Source organism: Pseudorca crassidens, chromosome 10 (assembly GCF_039906515.1).
Source record: "Pseudorca crassidens isolate mPseCra1 chromosome 10, mPseCra1.hap1, whole genome shotgun sequence".
Lineage (NCBI taxonomy): Eukaryota > Metazoa > Chordata > Mammalia > Artiodactyla > Delphinidae > Pseudorca > Pseudorca crassidens.
In genome coordinates this window covers 92,834,250-92,846,959 of record NC_090305.1, presented here as the reverse complement: position 1 = coordinate 92,846,959, position 12,710 = coordinate 92,834,250, and the positions used below count along the sequence as shown (strand labels likewise).

The 12,710-nt window shown below is 37.4% G+C and overlaps 1 protein-coding gene across 1 annotated transcript in view; it reads right to left on the bottom strand.

Moving 5' to 3' along the window:
* CNTN6 (contactin 6) overlaps window positions 1-12,404 on the bottom strand; it is a 157,652-nt gene extending 145,248 nt beyond the window's left edge. The window contains 2 exon segments of the mRNA XM_067755234.1: window positions 4,560-4,686; window positions 12,239-12,404. The gene's annotated coding sequence lies outside the window, so the exon portion shown is untranslated.
* Between the last annotated feature and the right edge of the window lie 306 nt (window positions 12,405-12,710).

Sequence of the window (12,710 nt, the reverse complement as noted above, 5' to 3'; positions counted from 1 at the left end):
TCCCGGACCGGGGCACGAACCCATGTCCCCTGCATCGACAGGCGGACCCTCAACCACTGCTCCACCAGGGAAGCCCGTTTTAAACTATTCAATTAAGATAATCAGTCAGAAAAACAAGTGAGTGGCCTCTTCCTATGTAATATAGCCAATTTCCAAATCATATTTTTTTAGGGTCTATGCCAGCTTTGCAGTTTCTTCCCTTATTTTGGTAGAGGTAGCTAACTGTAAGAAAGGAATGACATTTTATAGCATTATTCCAGATGTCACTGGCTTTTTTAGGAGTATTCTGAAACATCCCGTGGAAAAAGTCTGGCAAATATCTACAACAGTAGAAAAGAAATACGGACTTAGGTAATCTACCCTATTAAAGATTAGAAGTGATTGACCAGATATCAAATCATCCAGAGGTTTTGAACAAACTCTGTCACTTTTAAATTATTTAGCCAATTCTTGTGCACCTCAACTTCATTTTAATAAAGGAAGTTGAAAGACAGCAGTCAAAAATAGTATATTTCATTTGCCTGAGCTATCTGCCAAATTTTTTTCTAGAGAAATTTGTTCGGCCTCTTGTTCTAATTTCAGAAGAAGAAAATGGCGAAAACTATTATTTTTTAGGCCTATCTGAAGCTTCGAATATTCTCCTTGCCAGCACTGTAATACTGTCATACATGGTCTTTTAACCTTTGTGTTCCCTTTCATTTTCAATGCAAAGGCTATACAGCACTTAGTTGGCCAGCTCTCTTTAATTTTGGAATCAATCACTGAAATAACTGCTGTCATCATTATATGCTCCTAATTAAGCTCAGTAATTGTTTTTCAACACAAATTCAAAGTTGTTGGCTTAGCTGCAGCAAATGAATTTTTCACAGTATCCCCATAATCATTCTAATCACTATGGTACAATGATTATTAAACTGTGCATATAGATCAAGGGTTCAAGTCGTGGTGTGGGCTTTGTCCTAATTAATATGTTTAAATCAATGGAGAAATAGTATTAATGAATTCAAGTGATTGTCATACAAATGTTACGGATAGAATTGCATGCCCAGGAGAATTATCCCATGATGCAAACTAGGAAATATGCTATAGATGATTATTTTAAGCATCTGCCTTAATATCATATTAATTCCATGAAACATATGGATTTGAACTAAAATCTTGAACTTTTTCTGGTGAACATCCTTCCCTATTGAGTAGTTAAGAATATAATGGCTGGGGGCTATATTTGTTTGCTGGCCTGTGATAATGCATGAGAGTGTGTGTGTGTGTGTGTGTGTGTGCACGTGAGTGTTTTTCACAACTGAGCCTTGCTTTAGAATTACACGGAGCACTATTTCTGGGCCCATCCCTAGACCTTTGAAGAACTTCAAAAATATAAATTTTTTAGTAGTCTCTCTGGGTGATCGTAATGTGCACTAAACTTGGCTCCATTGACCCTGTGGAAAGAGTCCTAGGCCTAGCTTTGACATTCCTTTGCTGTGTATGCTTGTGCAAGTAATGACTTCTCCAAAAATCATATCCATCGATTATAAAATTTGCACAATAAAAATATCCTGCTTTATCACATGAGGTTGTTAAGAAGATCAAGTGAGGAAATGAATAAAAAGAATAGAAGGCAGAGTAACAACTTTTATGATTTTTACTCAGAGACCTAGAGCTTCTCCAGACTTAAGAATGTCTTTGTGACTGGAGTAGATTAAATTAACAGAAAGGAACCTCCTCTTGTGACCAGGTCCAGAGAACATGTGTTAGAAATCCTCTATGACATTCAAAGATAGTGTATCTGATAAAGAGTGTATCCAACGTAAAAATGATTTATGTGTGTGTTCCTTCATTTTCCCAAATAAAAGATATATTCTGAGCTGGAACTAAGCTCATTACTATCTGATTTTCCTAAACTTTTTAAAGTATAAGCAATCCTACCCAAGTACATTTTTGCATAACCCATTTTCCTTCCCTTAACAAAGCTTCCTGGTTAGATGTTAATTGCCATGTGTTGCCTGGCCTTTTAAAGAATAAAGAATGATCCTTTCCATGGGAAAACTTCTGTGCCGACTTGCCTGACATCTGTATCTTCTTGTTTTCTACTGAAATCCTGTCTGTGAAGGTGTTGACTCCAACTGTAAGTGACTTTAGGCAAGTTACTTTTAAACTGTTTCCAAAGTTCTGCTTTAAATATTGCTTATTTTCTCCTATGAGATTTCATTTGCTAAAGGAATTTACTAAAAGGAATAAAACACACCTTAAAGTCAACCACACCCTCACTTTGTGGATAAGGAATCCAATGCCAGGAGAAAGAAATGATTATTCCAAGGTCACATATGGAATGGATCTAAGTCAAAGGCTCTTTAATACGGCTTCACACTATATCCAAATAACCTCAAATAATGTTAGACTCTGAATCATAAAGATTGTTCCTCTATTTCATATACACACACACATTCTAAGATGAATACAGTTACGATGTTTTTTAAAAATAAATTTTAAGTTAGAAAGGATTATATTAAAACTAAATTTTGTATTTTGTTGCTAATGTGCATTGTCTGAAATACCTCTGCCCTTTGCTTTATTATCAAGAAAATTGGGTCTTAGTCTGACATTTAAGCATTAAAAACTTGGTTTTGTTCTCACTCTTTTTTCAAAGCCTCTTGCCTATGAGTATTTTATACCATGATTTTAGAGCCGAGCTAAACCTGGTTATGGGGATTGGAAATAAGAAGCTAAATTACCTCCTAAATTAGGAGGTCTTTAGCCTCCTAATTTTTACGTATGTTAGAAACAGAAGCCATTTCACAACACTGGAATTTGCAATCTCTTCATTCAGTGTATTTCTTCATAGATAATATTAGCAAATTGTTGTGAGAACCACTGTTTTATATCTTTCGGCCTGTTAATAAGCCAATAGATATTTTTATATAAGTACATGATTGACTGATGATTTATCTTACTTATACTTAGCAAATGTTTCTTATTTTATAGGGATTCATACTTTTTTTTTCCTTTCTCTAACAAATTCTGTCAATCTTTAGGATCAATCAAATTGGCATTCAAAAATAAAATTCCAACTTAAACTGTAAGGTGATCCTGAAAAATGTGTTAATCACATTTTTATATATTTAACCAAATTTTAAGTTAAGTAAGATAACTCTGTATTTAAGGAAAACAAACCACCAACCATGAACTGGGTGAACCAATTTATAAGCTAAGTAATCTTCATCAACCAGATGGACTTTATTGGTTTGGGTGCCCTAAAGATAGGAAAGCTTTAATAAAGTGTAGTAAGACACAGTTTTTCAGCTCTTTTGTTGTAAAAAACAAATCCTGAAGTTCTTTTGACAAAATACAATGTAAAGGAGAGTTCTCTTTAACTTTGTGCGTTTAAGTCATTTAGCTAGTTAATCTAGACAATCTTAAGATCAAAGTAATTATACATAGAAATTTGGTATTTTTAATGGAACATAAAAATCACGCCAAGCCAGCTTATTTTGCCAAAATGGACTGAAATTGTTGCTTTTTGTGTGTGATGATTTAACTTAACTACTAAAAATTAAGACTTAAAAAAATGCTTTTAAAATCCCAAAGCCAATAGTGATTTTAAAATCAATAGTGATTTTAATATTTATTCTACTTTTCCTATATTCACACTGCATATGCAGTTCTTACCAACAAAATATCTTTATGATTTATATAAGCATAATACATACATGCATATATTTTTAAATTTGTGAAGTCCACCCACAAGGTGGATCAGATTCTGCCTTTACTGCAATATTCTAAGAACTGAAACACTACAGAACTTTCTGCCTTATTATTTCAGAGGTAATATGTGAGGAGCAAATATATATTTTTCTACTTGCCCAGAATGAAAATTCCTTTTCTGCATTAGATGGTACATAGCTGTCTTCAACATGTTTTTCTAAAACCAGTGCTTTTTGGGTGATGGAACATGTCAGTGGAGCCACAAAAATTAGTCGGATAAAATAAAGTTTCCATCTGGATTAATTCCTTTTAGGGGAACATTTTCACAGGCGTTGTATATGGGGCAACTGAGGCAGTGGCTCCAAATTGTGGGGAAGGGAGTGCAAAATGAACTTGTGCTTTATAGTCTTTCATATTGGGGAAACAAATCTTTTCCTGTCCTTTCCCTTTATTTTTTCTTCTTTTTTCCTGTATTCCTTCCCTCCTCCCTTCCTTCCTTCCTTTCTTCTTTCCTTCCGTTTTCTTTCTTTCTTTTCCTCTGTCAATTCTCTCCATAACATGGCACTGCATGGCACCAATCTCAAGAATAACTGTTCTAAGCAGACCTAATCAATAAGTCATAATAGTGGTTGCTGCGGGTGGGGGTGGGGTAGTCATCACTTGGCAAGTGGCATGAGGGAACAGTTTGCCGTACCAGAAATGTCCATATCTTCATTTGAGTGGTGGGCACGCAGCTGTATACCTATGTAAAAATTCTTTGAGCTGTACACTTCAAATTAAGTCACTTTATTGTGTGTATATTTTACCCCGAAGACAAAGAAAAAAAACAAGCAGTGTGGTACTCAGAAGTAGAACTTTACCTATAATGGGGTGAAGGGTAACCATTAGCAGCACAATTCAGGATGATTTCAGATTTTGACAAATCCAAAGGAAAAATAACATCTTGTGGTTCCTGGGTAAAAATAGGACGGCTCAAACGACCATCACCTGGAAAAAGAAAAGAATTACACCACATGAAAAAACCTGACCCTGTTTTGAATGCAAGTCTGAATTAGACATCAAGTCAATACATAGTTTTAAAAACATTTTATCTTGAAATAATCGCAAACATATGGAAAATGTTTCAGAAATGGTACAAAAATTTTCTTTCCATGCCATTTAGAGTAATTTTGCAAATTTATGCCACATCATCCCAAATAAATTAGTTTATATTTCCTACAAAGCGTACGATAAAATGATCAAAATCAAGGAATTAACATTGATTCAATACTAGCATCTAATCTTCAGATCCCATTTCTCCATTTTCCCTAATAAAATCCTTTATAGCAAAAAGATCCAGTAGAGAATCACAGATTTCATTTAGTTGTTTTCTCCTCTTAGTCTCCTTCAATGCAGAACAATTTCCCAGTCTTTCCTTGGTTTTCCTCACCTTGGTACCTTTGAAAATTACAAGGCACTGATCTGGTAAAGTTTCACTCAATTTGGGCTTATCTGAGTGTCGACAGGGTAGGGGTCCTGGTAGGAGCTGTGTGCTGAGGGTATGGGTAATAAAAAGGGTCTATAAAGATTTTAAAAAACAGTAATAAAACCAATGAGAAAACTGGTTCTTATTTTTAAAAATTATCACCATGAAAAAGACTGGTCCCCACCAGCCAGACTATATTGATCACATTGTCTTGCCATCTTGTCCCTCCATTCCCCTCACCCACTGGGTGCACCACTTTGTCTGCTGTTTCATTACAGTTAGATTCAGGAATGCTGTATGCTTCAGATTGTATCCTACCAGATAGTGCAGGACTTCTATTTGTCCCATTTCTGCTGAAGTTAACTTTGATCACTTGGTTAACGTGCTGCTTCCTGCTAGACTTCTCCACTATAAAATTGCTTTTTTCCCCCCCTTTGTAATTGGTAAACATTTTGTGGTTAGGGACTTTGAGACAATGTAAATATACTGTTCCTTACTGAACATTTAAATTTTTTATTTATATATTTCTATCAATATGATCTACTCTATCACTGTGAATCCATCGTTTCTTATTTTATTAAAGTTATGATCCATTACTATTTACTTTGTTGCCCAAATCATCACTTATTTGGCCAGCAGGAGCCATTCAAGCTGGTTTCTTCATCTTTTTGACATGTGCCTATCATTCTTTATACTATTCTTTACTTTCTGGTACAAGAAAGTTTTGCAGAATCACCTTGCATTTCTCCTGTTCCAGCCATCGAAGTAGTCTTTTTTTTCCCTAAGCAAACCTTGTTCCTTTTATTAGAGAATGGTATGTAGAAACCATGATCTGGAACTAAGTGTACTTATTGTTATTGAGGTGTTCTTGCTCTGAGGATTTTCAGTGTGTGCATGTGTGTGTGTGTGTGTGTGTGTGTGTGTGTGTGTGTAGGTTTTATAGATTATATGTGTGAATACATATAGATACTTATATGAATTTATAAACACATATGAATATATATAAATATGCATATGTATAATTTTATATACAGACATATATTTATGTAAATATGTATATATGTGTGTGTGTGTGTATATATTCTTATTCCATACTTCTATCTATCTATGGTGATTTATAGTGGGTTTATTATAGGTTTTTTTCTGTCTATATTTTTAATTTTATTTATTTTTGGCTGTGTTGCGTCTTTGTTGCTGCATTCCAGCTTTCTCTAGTTGTGGCAAGCGGGGGCTACTCTTCGTTGCAGTGCACGGTCTTCTCCTTGTGGTGGCGTCCCGTGTTGCGGAGCACAGGCTGTAGGCACGCTGGCTTCAGTAGGCAGCATGCAGGCTCAGTAGTTGTGGCTTGCGGGCTGTAGAGCACAGGCTCAGTAGTTGTGGCTCACGGACTTAGTTACTCCACGACATGTGGGATCTTCCTGGACCAGGGATCGAACCCGTGTCCCCTACATTGACAGGCGGATTCTTATCCACTGAGCCACCAGGGAAGTCCTCTGTCTATATTTTTAACTCCCTGTTCCAGCTGTGAGAACCCTGGTTCCCACTATTCTCAGTGTATTTATGAATTTGTTCAATCTCCTTGTATGTAACTAACCTCCAGTTACTGTCACCACCTTCTCCCCTATGTGAAGCTCCTCTTCACCCTGTACAGATTCTGATACCTGCTGCAAGTTTTACTCCCATACCTTCTTTGACACCACTTGTAAGCTGTCTCCTACCTCCTCACCTCACTCATGTTCTGACCCTGTGCAGGGTCTCCCTCCTGTGAGGATGCTGTCTTTCCTCTTGACCTCTGACAATCTGTGCATGGTTATATTCCAAAGTGGATAACTTTCTCACATCCTTGAGGATCTAACACGTCACCCTGGAATGCCCTTTCCCTGTGGAGACTCTGTCCTCACTCGGTTAGCTTCCAGGTTTCTACCTTCACCACCCTCTCCTGGCAGTGGAACCCTCCTCAGGCTTCTCAGACTCTGATAGCCTGTGCCAGGCCACCTCAGTAAGGGCATGCCCTTCTCACCTTCCTCGGGCTCTGCCACTCCACTGGGCCACCGTTGCCTTACCCCTTGCCCTGCATGCCTGACCTTCTCACCACTCTTAGGCTCCAACAACTCATGCTGGACTGCTGTGGTGCTCATCGTCCACATTCATGTATATGCCTACCTTACAGAGCCCCACTTCATGGCATTTGCACTGAATAGTTAAGAAAGAAAGATTTGGAGGAAAGGAGGAGGAACAGTTTGGTACTTATGTTTTAGGTTAAATTCTGTGTTTTTAAAATGTGCAAATGAATACATAAAGCAAAAACCTCATCATGTTAGGATTTAATTTTAGGACACCCAATCCAGAACTCTAGTAGTTGTACCTGAGGGTCATGTATGAGCATGATCATTTCCTCTGATACCAACCACAGCTCTAGAGAATCTCAAAGTTGGTAGGTCTTTTGTAGACCATTCAGGCCAGACTTCTTGGTTTGGAAAGACAATAGAGCTAGTGGTCAATAGCATGTGCCCTTGAATCAAATGGGCTTCAGTGGATTTGTGAAATTTGCAGTCTTCATTGACAAAATAGACTCTGTACATCAGATGGTTATTTTGAGATTTAATGGCATATTACTTATAAAGTATATCACATTGTGCCTGGTACATGTAAATGTATAATCATCAAATTGTGAAAATTACCATCATTATTGTCATCATCATCATCATCCTTATTATTATTACACACAGGGAAAGGGAAACTAAAACCCAGGAAGTTGAATCATCTTTTCCAAATTCACCATCTGCGTTGAGAAATAGGAGGAAGTTAAACTTAGGCATCTTGATTCTCTCACTGTTTTCACCATCCACTCAGATCTATTTCTTTCTTACAGAATATTTGCACCCAGGTAAAATATTAATTTAGTAACTTTATCTTAAATTGTAATTTTAGTATACTCCATTATTTACCTAGAAGTTCAGACAGTTATTAGCTGTATAATGCTGGACAAGTTATAACTCTTAACTATAAAGTAGCAATACATCTTACATTTTTGTTTTTTTGTAAAGGCTGATTGAGAGTGAGTTAAACATGTAATACAGACTTTCCTTACTCTAGTACCTAATGAAATGCACAAGGAATTGTAAATATAAATAAGCAACAAACAAATTAACAGTGTCTGAATAAGAAAAGGGACAAATTCCAATGCCATTGGCTTAAAAATAATCAAAATAAGCAAAGAAACAACAGAAAAAAACACATTTGTGCATAAGAAGAGTTTGTCCAGGCTCAGAGGGGCAAAAAAGTTCTTGACGTCTTAATCTCATCCCTAACCTCTGTGAGATTTACTGGTGAAATGACAAAATTCTGAAAATTCTCATAACAACCTCCAATTCTGGAGTTAAGCAGATTTGTATATACATGCGTAGTGTGTTTTAATCTGTTTTCTCTTCTGGCTGAAGAGAGGAGTAGACAGGGCTCCTGGAGAAAAAAGAGTGAAGCAGAGAAGCATGAATAGTAAAGCTGACTCTGTTTCACAAACTAATAGTTTCACACCTATATATTCACTTGGTAAAATCGCTAAAGCCCAACCAAAAAATGATGCATTTCCCCAATAAAGTATACCTATGACTCTTCCACCAATAATCTTGCTACAAACCACTAAAAAAAACCCTTAAAATAGAAGCACCCAGATATTCTGCTAAAGGCTGAGCTTCCCACATTCCCAGTATTCCCTCAGGCTACGAAATGGGGGTACTCATGATATGTGGGTATTCAGCCTCCAAAATGGAGCTATAAGGAAGAAAACAAACAGTTCCTTGATATGATGAGAAGAACGTTTAAAAATATCCCTTTCTATAAAGGAATGACTGAGTTGTCTGCACACAGTGCCTCAAGCATGAGCAAATGAAAAGAAGTGGAAAAGTAAGTATGGACATGTATTGCAACAATAAAAGTGAAAAACATAGCATGCCAAAGATAGACAAAATATCCAATCTAGAAGAAAATATAACTCAAGGAATCCTAGGAAATTTCTCAAAATTTTTCACACAGTAGAGTAAGAACCTGAATTCAAAAAATGTAACTCAATGGCAAGATGAAAAAGACAAACTATAGAATCAGATAAATTAGGATGTAACTTAAACATAAAAATTGCAACCAAAAGAGCATCATTAAAGAATTAATAAATCAACTAAAATAGGCAAGAAACAAAACAGATACCTACTAAAAGTCAGATTACTGACATAAAGAGAAGATTAGAGATAATTGTGATGAATACAATAAAAAAATCACAGATAAGAGGGAAGAGAAGGTAATGGATAAGAAAGATAGATAAAAGATGATCCAACATAAAGATCCTTGATGTCACTGAGATAGACAAACAAATGTATTGAAAGATATTAGCAAGAAAACTTCCTGTCAATTGAACGAATACACCACATTCCAGAGTCATTTTAGAGAGAGGACTTAACACCAAAGCACGTGTTAGTTAAGTGACTGATGTTCAAACTTAAAGAAAGACTTTGCAAGAAGACCAGGTTGAAACACAAAATTACTTAAAAGAGTGAAAGATAAAATCAGATTAATTTCAGATTTTATAATAGTAGCATTAGCATTCTATACCAGAAGACAGTGAGGGAAAGTCTACAGTATTCTGAATAAAGGGTGACATGACTGTTAGTACCCACTGATACAGCTTTCGAATCTAATGACATTCAACATTCTTTAACATCAAAAAACAAACAAAAAACCCTCAGGGAATATAACATAAATGAACACTCTTAAAGAAACGACTTAACAATGAAGTCTATCCAGGTAAAAATGGACCAATATACAGATCTCAAGAATGAAGGAGGGGGCTTCCCTGGTGGCGCAGTGGTTGAGAGTCTGCCTGCCGATGCAGGGGACGTGGGTTCGTGCCCCTGTCCGGGAAGATCCCACATGCCGCGGAGCGGCTGGGCCCGTGAGCCATGGCCACTGAGCCTCGTGTCTGGAGCCTGTGCACCGCAACGGGAGAGGCCACAACAGTGAGAGGCCCGCGTACCGCAAAAAAAAAAAAAAAAAGAATGAAGGAGGAATAGGATGCACAATGAATACATTTAAATATAAAACTACCACTTAAGAACCATGTTGGTTTTAGTTATAGAACAGAATATGAATGCCATAAACTTGGATAATATAACAGTATAAACAGAAAAATGAGGGATGGGTAAAAGAGTATAGTTTGAAATGTGTGAGTGTTAATATCATCTTCTTTCATAGCAAAAATTCAAGAGGAATATGAGCAGGGTTTTTTTGTTTGTTTTTTCATAGATCTTTATAATTTAAACATTTTCAACCACCTTCCTCTCCCCCTAAAAAGAAAACCTGGCTGAAATATTAAGCACCGTGCTATGCACAAAATAGGCAGACAACAAATGTTAATTTATCTTCCTTTACCTTCACTCAGAGAAAAGCTCTGTTCAATCTTCATATAATCTAAATTAAGGGTATAACTTGACTTAATAATATTTTATATTTGGGAGAGTAATTTGTAGTTTTCCAAGGAGTTTTACGTGCACCAAGTAACAAATTAAATTCCTGTGACACGTTTTTTGAGACATACATTTCCATTCCCATTTGACAGATGAAGAACTTGAGACGAATGGAATCAGGCATTTTCTAACAAACTTTACTTCATTTTGAAAGACAGTAAAGCTTGGTTTTGGTGAATTATCATCAGTCCATATCTTATTTAGTCATTTATATTTGTTGTTATCAAATTTTTAAGAGCTTGAATTCATACCAGTAAAATGTCTAGCTTTTGTCAACTAATTGTTTAGTCTCTTGTGGTAAATCTTTAGATTTTTTTCATATTGCAATGAAATGATTAAATAATAGCAGATTTTGTTGCTTTGCCTACAGTGTCAGAAAGCAAGGACAACATGAGCTTTCTGTACAAGAAGAGCTGAAACCATGTGACAATATAATATCAAAAGCAAGAAACCAAAAATGCTTTTTAAGTACCTTTTCTTTAAAAATGCACTAGACCTTAGGAAAAGTGTCGGTATTTTGATCAATAGTGGTTAAATAGTTGTATTGACAACACCTACTGCTATAAAATCACCTACAATATAATGCTACACAATAAGAAATGTTTTACTTGGCAATAAAGGAAGAACTTTGCAATAGAGGAACATTGAAAAGTAAATAATTTTAAATGACAATTAAAAGCAAATTATACAATGTTATTGAAAATTCATGTAGGGTTCTTCCCCATTTTTCTTTCTCTTTATCTTCCATGGAGTTCAAAAAAAAAATTAGTCCTGTCATCTGACTCCAATACTGGATCAAACTACCAGAATCTAAAGTTCATTGTCATCCCCCTGAATGCCAAAAACTTTTGATTATATCGACGGCAGTCACATTTTGTCATTTCTGAACAGTTCATGAACAGCTTTATGGAGAATCATCTCTTAACTGATAGGAATAGGCCCTTAAATTCGTATTTTTTTAATTCACCCCATTCTTATGGCCATGAATGACTGGACAAAAGGTGAATATGTCCTGCTCGGCTGCTGTACTTCTCTCTCCTGGGAATTAGGAAATAAAATGAAGAGGTTCTTAGTTTCTGATTGTTACTTGAATAGAGAGGAGGTTCTTCAGGATTATTAGAGCCTCCGTCTTCCATAAAACTTGTTAAGAGTTAAGAGAATGCTAGTCTAGATGGACCCTCAAGATGCCAGAGAAATAAGACGTGGAGATCACTTTCCTCCCCACAGCTGCTTAAAAAATACATCTACATGTGAAACAACTCCTACAGAACACCTCCTGAATGCTGGCAGAAGACCTCAGACTTCCCAAAAGGCAAGAAACTCTCCGTGTAACTGGGTAGGGCAAAAGAAAAAAGAGAGACAAAAGAATAGGGACGGGACCTGCACCTAGGGGAGGGAGCTGTGAAGGAGGAAAAGTTTCCACACACTAGGAAGCCCCTTCGCTTGCAGAGAAGGGGGATGGGTGGTGGGGGGAAGCCATGGAGGAGAGTGCAGTAACAGGGGTGCAGAGGGCAAAGCGGAGAGATTCCCACACAGAGGATCGGTGCCGACCAGCACTCACCAGCCTGAGAGGCTTGTCTGCTCACCCGCCGGTGTGGGTGGGTGCTGGGAGCTGAGGCTCTGGCTTCGGAGGTCAGATCCCAGGAAGAGGACTGGGGTTGGCTGCGTGAATACAGACTGAACGGGGCTAGTGCACCACAGCTAGCTGGGAGGGAGTCCGGGAAAAAGTCTGGAGCTGCCTAAGAGGCAAGAGATGATTGTTTCAGGTTGCGCGAGGAGAGGGGATTCAGAGCACCACCTAATTGAGCTTCAGAGACAGGCTCGAGCCATGGCATTCAGCACAGACACAAGAGACAGGCATGAGATGCTAAGGCTGCTGCTGCAGCCACCAAGAAGCCTGAGTGCAAGCACAGGTCATTATCCACACCTCCCCTTCTGGGAGCCTGTGCCCCCCACCACTGCCAGGGTCCCGTGATCCAGGGACAACTTCCCTGGGAGGACACAGGGCACGGCTCAGGCTGTTGCAACATCAT